Source organism: Pteropus alecto, unplaced genomic scaffold (genome assembly GCF_000325575.1).
Source record: "Pteropus alecto unplaced genomic scaffold, ASM32557v1 scaffold146, whole genome shotgun sequence".
NCBI lineage: Eukaryota > Metazoa > Chordata > Mammalia > Chiroptera > Pteropodidae > Pteropus > Pteropus alecto.
The window spans coordinates 6,103,812-6,119,307 of record NW_006442107.1 but is presented as its reverse complement, the minus strand read 5'-3'; the positions used below and the strand labels follow the sequence as shown (position 1 = coordinate 6,119,307).

The following is a 15,496-nucleotide window of genomic DNA, read 5'->3' as shown; positions in this document are numbered from 1 at the left end:
GGGCGGGGTTGGGGGCTGGAGGTGAACAGCGTGAACTTGCGTGTGAGGGAGGACTTCTTCTGGAGAATGCCCAGTGGGGGCTGCTCCTGGTGCTCTAAGGATCTCTCTCTCTCTCTTTTTATTTTATCGTGATAAAATATATTGAGCATATATTTTAGCCATTTTATAAAATCTGCCACAGTGCACAGTGCAGGAGCATGAAGGATGTTCACAATGTTGTGTCGCCATCACCACTTTATTTCCGAAATGTTTTCACTTCCCAAATAGAAACTCAGGGCCCTGACTTTGGGGTCTGTACTTCCTGCGGCTCCTCGGACGTGGTTGGGGGAGACTTATGTGGTAGCAAGGAATGCACAGATTTTGGCATCAGGCAGTCTTGGGTTCAACTCCTGGCCTTACTACCTATGAGCTGGGTGACTTTGGACCTCTCTGAGCCTCAGTCTCTTCATCGGAAAAAATGAAGGTAATCGTTATTAGTACTGGTGTCATGGGAGGTAAGGATGATAGAGAGTCATGATGCATACAGAGTACGAGGCACACAAAACCCTGGGAGGTGCTTATTAGCAAAAGATGGCCGTTCCCAACTCCCCTTGCCCCCTCTGAACACACAGCCCTGTTTGTTTGGGTCTGGAACAATCCGAGGGGTCCTAAGGGAGTGTAAAGGGGACAGACAGGAAAGGGCCGGACGTGTTTTAGCTTCATTGCATGAGCAGTTACTGAGAATCTATTTGAGACTGTGGGCAACTGAGGCACAGATAGTTAATTTCTGAATCACAGCCTAGTTGGGGAGACCCCTGAGCACCCAAGTTGGTGGAGAACGCACAGACTGAGCTAGACCGTGGTTATACTGGCCAGAAAGTGTGGTCCACCCTGGAGGCAGCTGGCCAGGGATGGTACACCGGCTGGGGAGAGATGACCAAGGGCCGGAGGAGTCAGAAGGCCCTCCCAGAGGAGGCCAAACTGGAGCCGTGCCCCAAGGAGGGAGCTCTGTAGTTCTACGCCTGGAGGAGCTATCAGGTCAGCCCGCGCCCCGCCACCCCAGCCCCCTCTCCAGTGTAGGCCCAGATCTGATCCAAGAGGTGAATGTTCAGAGTCCTGTGGCTGTCACCTTGTCTGATTTTTCTTTTTCTTTTCTGGAGCATTGTCATCCCACCCATTCCAGCCCCCTTCCTCCCTGCCATCCCCCCTTGCCCTGGCCATTTCTCCTGGAATTCTCTGTCTCTTCTCCCACCCCTCTGCCCAGCCGGACTCCGTGCTCCCATGGGTCCACGCGCTGTCCCTTGGGAGAGCTGTGCAGAGGGGGAGGCTAGCAGAGGGGCTCCGCGATCTCCCTCTGAAGTGGACGTCTCTCTCAGGGCGTTGGTTCTACTCTCCCCAGAACGTGGTACGCGTTCTTACCTGCCGGGCTGCGTGAGGATCAAATGAGACTGCAGATGTAACGTGCCCACTGTGACACCTGGCACTGAGCCGGGGCCACTCTTCCTGTGCTTGGCTCTGTACTAAGGACTTTCTGCATTCAGAACCCCTACCTGCTCCTAGGAGGCACTTTGAATTTGGTAAAGGGGAGCAGACGGGGAGGGGAACAACTTCTCTGTCTTTGCAGTCTCACCTGTAAAATGGAACGAACCTGGTAACCCACCCCCACCCCCACAGGGTTATAAGGAGGCTTGGATTTGATCATGGATTTGTTTAGCTCATCGAACCGATGTTCCCCGGTCATCTGCACTGGAACAGACGCCGTGCCAAGCCCTGGAAACATGGGGATAATGGCTATAGCAGCAAACTTTCCTGTCATGCTTGCTCTGTCCCAGGCGCTCTCTTAAGGACTTTACCGGCCCTAAAGAGACTCAGTCTGATGGGAAACAGACAGGCAAGTAATTGAAAAGTATGGTCCAGGGTGTGTGCTGGGCACTCTCTCAGAGTGGGGGAGCCATCCTGGGAAAGGCAATGCTTGAAGCAATGATGTTGAGCTGAGTCTTCAAGGATGTGTGAGGTTGACCAGGTGAAGCCAGGGTGTTTGTTGTGGACAGAGGGGCTACAAGGACGTCGGAGGGGCTGAGAAGCAGAGTACCGGAGCAGGGGCATGGGGAAGAAGCAAATGACCTGTGGGGGAGCCGGGGCTTTATCCATCTTCATTGTCAGCAGAGCGATGTTGCCTGTTGATCAGTGTTGCTGCTGGTTGATTGGATTTTGACAGGAACAAAGTGTATACAATCTACCCAGAACTCTGAATGTCCTGAGCTAAGGGCTAAGGTGTAGACCTTGGTATTGCTCTTGAGGACCTAGAAAATGAGGCTGGAGACTTGACAGACTCCTGCGAAACAATGAAGAGGCAGAATAATAATAATAATAATAATAATAATAATAATAATAATAATAATAAAGTTATCATGGCCTTCTGTGGAGGAGCTGGGAAGAGTTCGGAGACAGGGGAAGAGCAGGGGGATGTGGTGTCTGGGAGACTTGGAGGATGTGGGACTTGAGCTGACTCTTAAAGTAAAGGCCTGGGACAGCATTTTCCACACTGTCCAACAAAACGCCAGGGCCCCTTAAGCTGTTAAAACTTGTTTCTGCAAAAGAGTTACGTGTTCCAGCAACTTGGAAAATGCTACACACATCCTTCTGCTTTGAAGAGTCCTGATTCATATTAGCGCGTTAAAGGCTATGATAAGTCCCGCAATAAAACGAGCCCTTTGATTCTGCTTCAATAGCATTTTTCCAAGCTATCTGAGCACAGAACTCCCTCCTTCCTTCCCTCCTTCACTCTCTCTCTCTCTCTCTCTCTCTCTCTCTCTCTCTCTCTCTCTCTCTCTCTCTCTCTCTCTCTCTGTGTGTGTGTGTATGACTCCTAGAAACATGATGCCTTGAACTTGGTGCAAGGAGCATAGTTTGGGAAATCCTGCTTGGGAACTGGGTCATTTAGCTCAAGACGGCCAAAAGCAATTCCCTTATACCGAGAGCAAGGCCATGAAAAGTGGCTCATTAGTTGGTGTCTGCCTGTCTCCAAGAACCCCCAAACTCCAGTTCCTCCCAGGGGTGCCATCCATCCCTACTCCAGAGAAGACTCTAAGATCAGAGGTCATTGGTGAGCTGGCCACTCATTCCCAGTGACACCCTTGCTGGCCAGCCAGGAGAAGCTCTGCCAGAAGCTGGGGAGCCGAGGAGGCCCTGTAGGGAGCTCTCAGCCCCTGGAGGAAGTGGCCTTGTACCAACACCCCACTCTGCTTAGGACTTCTCTCCTTCCTTCTTCTATTTATGACCTTGTCCAGATTTTGGGGGGGTGGGTTTTCTCCCTATCCAGCTGGGAGCCCCCATGGCCCTTAACCCACAGCCACATTTGACACACCGCTCATGGTCCATGTAGCACTTGATGTTCACAGAACACTGCACCCAGATGCTCACCCCTGAGGCTTACCCATCCCCACACAACCCCCATGTAATCTATATTCGTACACAACCCTCACACATTCAGAACTTCAGCATTTATTCTCGTGAATCTGTACTAGATCAGAACACACTGTATCTGAACACTCACATTCACAGGTGCAAATACATGGACACACTTAACCACGTGTTGCTCACACACATGTATACACACAGGTACAGGCCATGGTTCCCACACACATCATCTCAGGAGATGCAAGGTTAAGGGACCCAGGCCCGCTGCAGAGCGTGGTCCTCTGGCGCACAGTTGTCCTCGTCCTCAGGGCTCTGCTGTCTCCACGGGCCCATGTTGGGGCCTAGGAGTGTCAATGTCTGTCTGGGCTAATGAGGGGGGCACAGCTGATTTGCCGTTGTCTCTACTATAGCCACCTGATGTTGGATAAAACAAACATTGCAAAGCCCCTTCGGGATCCGATACTGTCTGGAGGGCTTCATGGAGGGGGTGGGTCTCAAGCTGGGCTTGGAGGGTGAGGTCCACATCATCAGAAACTGAGAGAGGGGAAGACGCTGAGGTGGGTAGGTGGCCTGAGAGCATGGCTGGTGTCCCCTCAATCCTGACGACCCTGCAGCAGTTGTAGGGACAATTTGGACAGAGGTGGAAGAGGAATCGGTGGGGCCAGGAAGTGTCCAGCCGCCCTGCTTGGCTGGGGTTTCCTCCTGCACCCTGGGCGGTGGTCCTGATGTCTGGGAGACTCCTCAACCAGTGCTCAGCTTCTGCACCCAGGCTGCTGGGGGAATTAAAGAGATGGAGCAATATTAATGTTGCTGCCCCGTTTTATAAAGTGTCCTAACAAGCTGGGGAGCCAGGCACACTCAGTCTTATTTACAGCTGCTATTATTTCTCTGACAGCGAGATTAATTTGACAATAGCTGTTTATAAGCTCTTCTATCATCAGATGGGCCCATTACCTGGGAGGAGAGGAGGGCTGGATTTAATTTGTGAACAGAGCGCTGGGTTCTCCTGTTCCCGGAGTGTGTGTGTGGGAATCACAGCCATGAATCATGGAAGGCACCAGCGGTGCTGAGACCAGAGGCCCAAGCTCCCTGAGGGAGGGACATCCTGGCAGGTGGACCAGTCTGCAGACCCAGGGAGCTAGATGGGTACCCACAACCATCCATGCTGGGAGAGAGACTCCCAGACATCACCTGGCCACGGAGCTTCAACTTCTAAGGTCTACCTCGAGTAAGAATCATCTGGAAGTTTGTTAAAATAGATTCTTCCAGCCCTACAGAGTCGCTATGTCTGGGAGTGGAGCTTGAGATTTCTCCAGGTCTGTACTTTTCTCAGAGGACATCTGCCCAGTGCACTCCTGCCTCGGTGAGTCTTAGCCTGTGGCAGACAGGGGGTGCCATGGTCAGGCCTAAAGTGGTTCCCTCCAGGCTCCCCCTGCCCTAAGCACAGCTTTTTCTTTCCTAGATATTGGAGGAAAAAAGGACAGGAGAAAGGTTGGCAAAAAACGAGGTTGGGTCTTGAGCAAAATGGTAAAGCCGGCGAAGGCCGTCTCCTCCCATCCATGGAGGACTACCCCTCCCCCCGCTCCAGCATCGTCACCCCTCGGCTGGCTGGGAGTCCCTCCTGCCACGCAGGAAAGAAACAACAGTTCATGAATGTCCCCTTGGGGGCTTTGTAGGCATCATCTCTCTGTCTTCTTATGTAGGTCTTTGGGTGACCTTTTTAAAAACCCAATTGAAAGTTAGGAAAACCAAGGCACTGGAAGAGGCAGTTTTAAGTTACACGGCCTGAAAACTGAGCTCAGGGTTTAAATCCAGCTCACATGCCACCGAGGTCCCTTCTATGACCTGAGGCAGTGTTTCCAACCTGGCTGCAGGGCCCCTCTGTGAATCTGCATGCAGGCATCGCATCCATCGGCTGACAGTAAAGTTACCGGTGTGTGTTGGGAGTGGGTCCACAGGAATTTAAGGTGTTAAAGGCGCCTTCTTACTCCATCCACCTAAGCAGTCTTTCTCCAAGGGGTGGGTCTCTTTTTCTGGGGGCCTCTGCAGCAGAAAGCAATGGATTCTCCTCCACTGGTGGCCTGGCAGACGCTGTCACTGCAAGTCAGTGGGAGAGTTGGTTGTGGGGCAGGAGGGCCTGACTCACATACATAACCCCCATCCTGCCCTGAGGGAGGTCAGTGGCCCATGGGCAGTGATCTTGTCCCTTGCCTATCTCTTCATTTCCTGGGCCTGTCCCAGGAGGAGCAGCTTTATGTCCTTTGCCTCTCAGGCCCTGGCCTTTGCTCTCCTCTTGGCAGACTTCGCAGGGCTCTGCTGGACACTTTTGAGAATCCTTCAGGCCAAGCATTCCTAGTCCCTTCTCCTGGGATACGTTGGGTCCCATCCAGGACATTTGCCTTGAGGAACTCCAGTTGGTCAAAGCCCGCGAGATGGGAAGGAAGCCAGTATGGATTCCATCAGATGGCCTCCCCTCATCGAGCATCTACGCTTCCATTAATGTGGCCTAAGTTTGCATCAGATGTTTTGGGAACACTTCATCCTGCCATAGAGGTGAATTCATGGGGACCAGAACTCTCGAATATGATACCACTTGCTGTGAAGATGCTTCTGTCCTTGCCTAGTAGAGCCGATTGATTGGGTAGGGTGTCATTTTGGCTCTGGTGACAGGGACTCAAAATAAAGTTAGCTTACAGGGGATGCCAACTCTCTTGGAACAGCCTAGAGTTAGCGGCCCTGGGCAGGCATGCCGGCAGCTACTGATGTTAAGGACTCAGGTGCCTCCTCTCTTGTTGCTCCACCTTCCCTAGGGCGTGGCCCTTTCCTGCATGGTCCAGGACAATTTATTCCATGTCTGCATTACGGGCAGCAGGGTGGAGGAAGAAGGGGAAGGGCAGGAAGAGCATGACACAATGACGCACAAGTCATTCCTACACACATCCCATTGACCGGAACTAGGTCATATGACCCTGTGTGGCTGCAAAGGAGGCTGGAAAGTGTAGTCTTTGTTCTGAAAGGACCTGTGCCCTGCTAAATTCTGGGTTTCTATTACCACAGAAGGAGAGAACAGATATTGGGAGACAATAGTCAGCTTTGCCTCAGTTGGTTCTTAAGATCCATACATCAGGCCTTATACTGATCCTAGTTAAAGATTGTCTTGTGTCTGCCCCTCTCAGTTTAGTGTCATGGTGGGTGGGTTCTAGCATGCCCTCCATGGCTTCATTAATACGTAAGGACAGAGCCCCAAGGCAAAAAGTGAGAAGCCAACAGCCACCCTACAAGTTGGTGTCAAACCACTGGCCTATATTGATGATATATACTCATTCATTTAGGTACAAATTCTTGTTGTTCTGGTGACTAACTCTCTTTTCCATAAGCACATAGTAGGATGTTAGAGTTAAGGATGAGATGATGACTGTAAGTGCCCAGCCCAGGGTATGATGTACACAGTAGACCCTCAGCAAAAGCTGTGTGTCCTTGGGCAAGGTATTCATCCTATTGGTGCTTCAGTTTCTCATCTGAGAAACAGGGATATAATCATGCCCCACCCTGTGGGTCGTTGGGGAGATTTAGTGTGAATCTAGAGGGAGCACCTGGTGCAATGTCTGGAGCAGGGAATGTGAGCTGCCATGAAGGCAGGATGGCCCGGGTGGGGGTCAAGAGCATAGACTCTGAGTCAGGCTTCTGGGTGAGCATGAGGCTCTGCAACCTCCTGAGAGGTCGTTGTGAGAATTAAATGGGATACATACAGCTTTCAGTACAGATGCCTGGCAAGCAGTGGGCACTCAATGAATACTAGTTTGCTCCCTGTCCCTTACCCACCTCTACTGGTAAGGGACATCACCTAAAAGTCCCTTAATTCCACACCAGCCCTTTACAGATGGTTGGTGGAGGCATGAGGGAGGACTCTGAGAATCGGAGCGGAGGTGATGGGGCTGAGGAGATATGAGCTGCTGGCGAGCAGAGGACCGGGACTCCAGTTCCTCAGGCCAGTGCTGTGCCCACCTCCCCACACTCCTGCCTCCGGTCCTCCCTTGGGTGAGAAAAATGAGACGTTCCTTCAGAAGCATTAACCTGACACAGACATCCCATGTCAAGAGCCCAGAGACCTGGGGCTTGGGGCATGGCTCCCAGGGGCTCCTAGTTGGTCGTCTGACTGGGCTCTGTCCACCATGACCCGCTCTCAAGGATTGTATGGGAAGCCTGAGATGTCAGGGTTGGAAGGGACCACAGAGATATCTGGCCCATTACTCAACCGAGAGAGAGAGAAAGGAACTTGGCCGAGGGCACTCAGGTGGGGTGAAGACCCAGGCCCCCTTCCTTCATTCTCCATTCTCACTCACACACCAGGAGGGCAGGAGCCATAAAGTCTTTATGTCCAAGGAAGGTTAGCAGAAGCTCCTGTGGGGAGTGTGGGGAGAGCTCTTGGGGGAGAGCTCTTGATGAGAAGGAAGCTTTGCAGGATTGGGGATTGGAGGCTGGGCTCAGATGCCAGTTCCAGGGCTCACTGGTGAGGGTAAAAGTGAACAAAATCAGACCTGCCTCCCAGGGCTACTGTGGAGATTAACTGACTTAAGTTCATAAACTATGAGAGGCCATTAGGACATGAGGGTTGTTGTCCACTTGGGCTGTAAAGAGGAATTTCCGTAAGCATGAGGCACAGGATGGAAGACTTGTGATGTGGGTGTGTAGGCGCCTAAATCCAACAGAGCTATAAACAACATGGGCTCCCCTTATATCTTAGAGATCAAGCAAGAGAAATCTTTACAAGAGTCTCAATAGTTGGTTGGAACATCTGCAGGGTCTCTGCCTAATACTCGTTTCAGGGTGCTCATGGAACATACCGCTCCTGTCAGCCACAGCATCCGTGAGCTTCTGAGAAGCATACGCTTTTATGTTTCACATCTCTGACACTGGAATGTACCTTATAAGTGCCCATATGTCCTATTTTAATTGTCTTTTTAAAAAATCTCTTAGTGGTTCATAAAGTGATGGTACACCATACAATTGATGGCCTTCTAGGGCTGGTGAAATTTGGCATTCTTCTTTTATACGCCCTGTTCATAAAACTTTAGGGGCCACAGATAAGCCTATAGAAGCCTCGAAGGCAAACATCGGTGCCCAGTCTGTGATTCAGAAGATCTAGGTTTCTTTCTGACCGTACACACCCACACCCCCTTCAACTTGTTTTTAACATTTCTCAACCCCTCACACCCAAGAACTCAACACATCCTTGAGGACCAGACGTTAGTGAATAGGGAGACAGGAGTCCTGGGACCCTTCTCTGGGGGCCTCTGGCTCTTCACTGGCCCAATGAGAGGAACACCTTTCTGCCTCACTCTTTAGGGGGTGGTGAGGATAACAGGGGATCCTTGCTGTCTAAAAAGCTTTGGACATGCCCTAGAGTTACTATTCTAGAAAAAATGCTAACTTCTTTAACCTTTCCTCTCTCCCCAAACCAGCTGTCCAAGCCCCCTTCCTGTGCCTATCTGAGGACCAACAATCTTCTAGACACTCAGATGACCCTTCTGGAATACTAGCCCCATTCTTCTCCTGTTCCTCCAGCAGGCACGGTCTCCCAGTACCCAGGGCCTCTGCTGCCCCTGCATTTAGTGCCTGCTTGGCTTCCCGGCTGCTCCCCATCCTCTCTACCCTTTGTGTACTCAGCTCCTCTCTCAAGATCTTCCCCAAACCCAGCATTGCACTTGTGATTCAAAGTCTTACATGGCCCCACTTGTCTGCAGGACTCCAGCACCTAACTACCCAGTACCGCCTCACCAAGCGGGGTATCCGACTGAGATGGATGGTGATGATACAGAAGGGCAGCTGCTGGGCCAAGTCCACGGAGCTGGCTCATCCTCGGCAGGGTTGCCATGGTCCTCGGCCCTAGGCCAGGATGCGATTGGCTCAATGCAAGCCCAGGTCTATGGCTCCTCTATTTCTCCCTCATCATCCCCTTTATTTATATTTAAATATTTATTAAGCCCCTACTCTGTGTTAGGAACTGTGCAGAGCTTAAAAAAGAGAGTGCCTCATCTTCTTTTCGTGTATTTATTCATTCATTCACTTATTCTACCAATGTCGATTGAATGACCGACCCTTTCCAGGCCCTTCTCAATGGCATTGCCATCGTCCCTCTCATGGTGCCACTTCTTCTCCTCCTGATTCCCTGCTTCCATTCTAGACTTTAGTCAGATCTGATCGTGACGTAGGTGACAGAAGTTTTACAGTCAGGGGAAACTGAGACCCCAGAGATTAGAGGGGCTTTCTCCATGGCCAGATGGAGCCTGGGTCAGAAAGGCAACGTTATGTGGCTGAGCTGCAGCGTTGACTTCAGGTGGGGACAACTAGCTTGGTCCAGTTCTCACACCTGTCATTAGGGTTACCTGGGGAACTTGCAAAAACCATATTCCCAGGTCCCACAGCAGAGCTAACATTCTGGGGTAAGAATCTGTATTTTTACGTATTTGTGAATTTTAAATACAAGCTAGTTGTTTTGTCATTAAAGAATAAAGACACACACGTGGGGAAAATGTAAGCAGTATGGAAGACTCATCACTGAACAGTAAAAGTTTCTATCCCACTACCAGACTTCACCTTTGCCCCCCAGGCTCCTCCCCAGAGGTGATGATTGTTCATACCCTTCCGGGTTAAGTAGCAAGTGCTGTGCTAGACATCATATATGCTGTGTTGAACAGAACTCATGTCTCTGCCCCTGTGGAGCTTACAGCCTAGTGGAGGTGACTGGGAGGGAACAAATGACCCACAAATACACGTGTAATCATGAAATGTGACAAGAGTCAGGCATGAGCAGAACAAGGTTACAGGAAAGAGAACAGTAGGCATGACCTCGTTTTGGTGGGCTGCACTGGAGGAAGTGGGTGTGGACGGGGCGAGGACTTCCCAACCTCTTGTTCAGAATCCTACGTGATTCTGAAGGAACTCTCGGGAAATCTCAGGACCCGCTGCACTCACTTCTCACTCAATGTCTGGGATACAGAGTACAGCAAGACCCTTCCTGATGCTTGGGAGTCAACATCCAGTTAGGGCATCATCTATGATAAGGATCACATTGGTTCCCTAAGGCTGCCAGACATAGTACCACAGGCTGGGTGGTTTACAACAATAAAGACTTTTCTCTCACAGGTCTCAAGGCTGGGAGTCTGAAATCAAGGTATCGACAGATCCATGCTCCCTCTGAAGTCTCTAGGGAAGGGTTCTTCCTGCTTTTTCTAGCTTTCGGTGGTTATTGCAAACCTTGGAGTTCCTTGGCTTGTAGACACATCACTCACATCTCTGCCTCTGTCATCAAACGGCGTTCTCCCTGTGTGTCCCTGTCTCCACATGGCTTTCGTATAAAAACAGAAGCCATTGTATTAGGGCCCACTCTAATCAACTCATCTTAACTTGATCACATCTACAAAGGCCCTGTTTCCAAATAAGGTCAAATTCACAGGTACTGAGGGTCAGGACTTTAAAGTATTTTTTTAGTTGCTTCAGGAAGGGGAAAATCCTGATGGTTTGTGGGGATCTGGGTACACGGGGAGGAGGGCAGAGCATGGGCAAATGAATTGCAGAGGTGGGAATGCACGAAGCACACGCTGCCATAGGGAAGAGGCTCCAAGGGCTTCCTCAGAGCCTCTTCTAGAACTGTGAGTCCAGTAAAATGATGCCCTGGCGATTACGAAGCTTACTGCACATCTTAAAGGTAACCGATTTGCTCCTATCCTGAAGGAAGCCACGGGGGCTGTGGGGTGTGACCCCACTGTTTTCCTCTGTGACCTTTCCCAACTCATGCTGGTTCTGACCTTCAGGTGTGGTAGCCGCAGAGGGAGGAAGAGCGACTGTCATCTGAGCTCCTGGGATAAGCTAACTTATGTCCCCAGAGCCCACAGCTTCTGACCCTTGATGACATGCTCCAAACACCTCAAACCATCCCTTCCTCTCCTGTTTATGCCCACACCAAACAACTTCCTTTTCCATCTCTTTCTTTCTCACACGCTCAGGGACAAAGCTGTATGTGGGTTGGATGACACCTGCCTTGTTCATCACTGTATCCCTACTGCCTAGACAGGGTCTGCTCAGAGCACGCAAAAAGTAGTCATTTGATTTAAAGACCACAGTGACATGAGAGACTCCAGAGAGTCACATGCTCAGATCTTGTCCCTGCAGAGACCCAGATCCCCCAGCCCTTCATGTTAACCATTGTCTCAGGAGGACTGGGCTCAGGTCCTGCCACTGCCACTGAGCCGACGCAAAGCTTGGGTGAGATATTTGCCCTTCCCTGGCCTCAGTTACTTTCCATAAAGTGTAGGTGGGAATATCCCCTTCAAAGGGCTGATATGAGAGGGAAATGTGAACAGTTGTCAAGAAGCTAGAATTATGCAACTCAATTCAGCCCAACTACCTGAGCTCCTGCTCGACAATCTGAGCTCTGTGGTGCTAGGCCCAGGGGATTTAGAGTGAACAAGGCGGGCTGCTCCCTGCCCGCAGGGGTGATGGTCTGTCTGCTGGAAAAGCTGAATCATATGTAAGGGGTTTACAAAGTGATGTAAAAAAGGGGGGCTCAGGAAGCTCTGAGGAGGTGTAATCAGGATTTCGGCTGGTTCAGGTGTCAGGTAAAGCCTTCCTAAGGAGGTGGCACGAAGAGGAGAAGTTAGCCAGGCAGAATGGGAGAAGAATTCTCAGCAGAGGAAATTGCATTTTGGAGGCTAGAGCTCATGGCCTGTCCTAGAAAAAGAGAGCGGTCTGGTGTGTTTGGAGCATAGAGAGTGAAGGGGGCCAGAGAGGCCAGATGGACTCCATCTGAAAGGCTAGTCTATTAGTTAGCATTCAATTTGGCCTAAAAACTACATTTTTTTTGTCTCACCTGTTTAGAAGAAGTCTGGCAGAGTGATCCAAGACTGGTGTGGTGCCCCATAATGTCAGAGACCCAGGCTGCTCCTACTAATTGCTCTGGCATTCATGACTTTCATTTCTGTCACTCATGGCCCAATATAGTTGCTAAAACTCCAGCTCTTGTGTCTGCATTTCAGCCAGTGGAAAAGGAAGAAGGGATGAGGGTGCTTTCTCAAATTAAGGCACTTCCTGGAAATCGCATACACCATTTGCATTTAAATCCTGTTGGACAGATTTCAGTCACATACATGGTCACACTCAGCTTCAAGGGAAGCTGTGAAAATATCCTTCTTACAGACAGCACGGGCCAACTAAGAATGAGAGATTCTGTTATTATGGAAAGAGAGAAAGATGGATATTGGGGGAGAACTCATAGCATCTCCCATAGTTATCATGTTTAGTATTTCAGTTGATGGAGGCACTCGAGGCCCAGCATATCATGAGCATATCGTGAGTCCATGAGTCCATTGAGGGGCATCCACCTCACTCCTCCAAATAGAATCATCCTCCTTCCACCAGTGTGGTTCATTCAAGGGCTAGCCTCCCCTCCTCCATGGAAGCCTCGCTCCTCATCGAGGGTGTTGAGGCTGCTGCGGGTCTTCTCTCCTGCTGCTGGGATGGCAGGAGGAGAGCTAGTGTAGTCACGGCTAGTCATGGAGGAATAGGGGTGTTCTGTAAACGGGGGAACTAAATTGGTGGTCAGGCCCAACTGGGAAATCAGTCCTACTGCATTTGTGGGCTGACCTGGGGACTCAGGGTTCCTTAGGAAAATGCAACTGGAATTCCAAACAACTCATTTATAAACAAACCCTCGAGACCCAGGTTACCCGTGTCCTTTTCTCAAAGACATTTCCATGGCAACCCCTGCTTTCCAACATGACCCTCTTTTCCTCTCTTTCGGGAAGAAATCGCCAGACAACACCAAGCGAAGGAACTCTGTGTTAGGGAAGTTATCGGAGCCTCCCTGGGGACCAGGAGGTGGGTGCCCGGGAGAAGGCTGCCCTGCCCCCGGGACTGCCCCTCGCAGGCACATGGGGTGCGCTGTGGAGTTCTGTCTGGGGCGGTGCCAGTGGAGTCAGGCACTGGAGGAGTCAGGCTGATCCCAGGGTGCTCACGCAGGGAGGGAGCTGGGTGCCATCTAGCCTTGGGGTATTCAAGCTGCTCTTGGAGTCCCCTGGGGACCACAGAGCTGTGGAGGAGGGAGGAGCCCAGGGGCAGGGCTTCAGCCCCAGCAGGTGACCTCCCATCAGCTTTCATAGTAGGCTTCTACTAAACGCTGTACTTGAAGGAACTAGAAAAAGTTGAAGACTCCAGGCGCGCCCTCAGTGAGCAGCAGGTGGGAAACAGTTGGGGAGGAGAGAGCCACTTGCTCAGATTCACCTGGCCAGCTGGTGGCAAAGCTGGGGCATGAGTGCGTTTTCCTGATGCCCAGTGAGAAGAGTTTTACCGCACCACCCACACTGCTGCAGTCCGGTTGGATTAGGTAATAGCTTCTTGATCTCCCGAGAGGAGCTGGCTTCTCTCCGGCTCCAGATGGAAAAATGAAAGGAAAAGATAAACTCTCACCCTTGCTCTCCAAAGTGAAATTTCAACTCGATGTCTGTAGCCTCGTTTTAAAACAGAAGAGAAAATATTGATTTTATATATTTATAATGATATATAAATCATTACGCATGTAAGTGTATATGCACATATACATACATATATATGTAATAGATATGTCTATATATGTATACAAAATTTGACTGGGCATTGTAAGGCCACAATACAATATCTAAAGGCAGTGAAAACAGGCACACAGTGAAAGCAAGGCCCCCACCTCCCCTGTGCCCAGACACTTGGTGGCCTTTCACAGTTTCCTCTGGACCCCGTCAAAGATGGTCATGCTCATTCCATTTGGCCCTCTTGATCCCTGTTATTCTCAAGATTGTTGTTAAATATACATGATATCAAAGAAGAGTAAAACAAGCCAACTGGCTGGGGAACAGCCTCCCTCACCCTAGGGTGGTGGCCCAGGTGCAAAGGCCTATCTGCTTCCCAGGTGTAAGCCAGGGGGCTCTGGGAGCCTTCATCCTCTGCTTGTGCTGGCTCCTGAGTGAAAGAATCTATTCCCCATCCCTGCCTTACTCTCCTGCATTAGCGAATGAGGGGGTTGGGTGAGATGCTCTCGAAGATCCCTTTTAGCTCAAATTTCCATGATCCTATTATCTACTTCATGCCCCGTTTCCCCACTTAAAGAAATTAAGAAATAGGGCAGCTTTGAAGATAATAGCTCATTTATGTTCCCGAAAGATTTCAAAGGCTTTCACAGATTGCAAGCAAAATGCAGCTCAAATTTGGCTGTAGTTGGCCTGTCAAAGGCACAACTCGCCCACCTGGTCCCCACTAAAAAGTAAAGGTTGTAGTGGGGAGGCCCCAGGCTCTAGGCTTGGGAGCCTGTGCAAGGTGAGGGCAGTGACTTTCCCCTCTGAGGCTAGTCTTTTCTCCACCAGGTGATGAGGTGTGCCCCACAGCCCCTTGGGATGTATTCCCGAGGACCTGAGTTTTCCATCCAAAGTTTTGTGAGAAAGTTATTTCTACCCGAGATTCCTTAAGCCTAGGTTTGTTATCTTAGAGCCAGCTGAGTGAGTCCCTCAGGGCACTCCTGAAAGGAATAACAGATTTTCCCAAGATGCTCGCCTTCCAGGAGTGGGTTGCGGGGAGGGGCAGGTGTGGGGAGGTTCCATAGGCCCCAGGCGTTTGGCCCACTCATTAGCAATGCTACAGTTCCATCCTTGTGATTCATGTTCGGTTCTTAAAAACTCTGAAGAGCAGCATGGAAGCCACCGAAATAGATGGTAGCGCAGCCGTGCCTCTCTCGTTTGAACTAGTGAGAGCCTCGAAGCTTTGTTACTTACAGACGCAGGAAAACTTGGCCTTGGCCAACACAACTTTGGAACCTGCTTCAGTGAACAAATAAGAGGGATCTGTGGTAACCACACCGAGCTCAATTGTACTTAAGTAGGTGTGTTCCAAATATTTGACAAGTCTTCCTTTTCAACAGTCCCCTCTGGTCCTTTTCTTCGAGTCACAGAAGAGGTAGAGGTAGAGACTGAGTCATGAAGGGGAAAAATCATCGGATGAGACACAGGCGACAGACAAGCCAGACCCCAGGTCTCCTGTGTGGACCCCACTGAGATCTTTGCACACCTTAGCAGGA

At 50.5% G+C, this 15,496-nt stretch overlaps 1 protein-coding gene across 1 annotated transcript in view; it reads left to right on the top strand.

Moving 5' to 3' along the window:
* The window catches only part of RNF165 (ring finger protein 165), a 93,393-nt gene that overhangs the window by 11,858 nt on the left and 66,039 nt on the right, over positions 1-15,496 (top strand). The window lies entirely within an intron of this gene.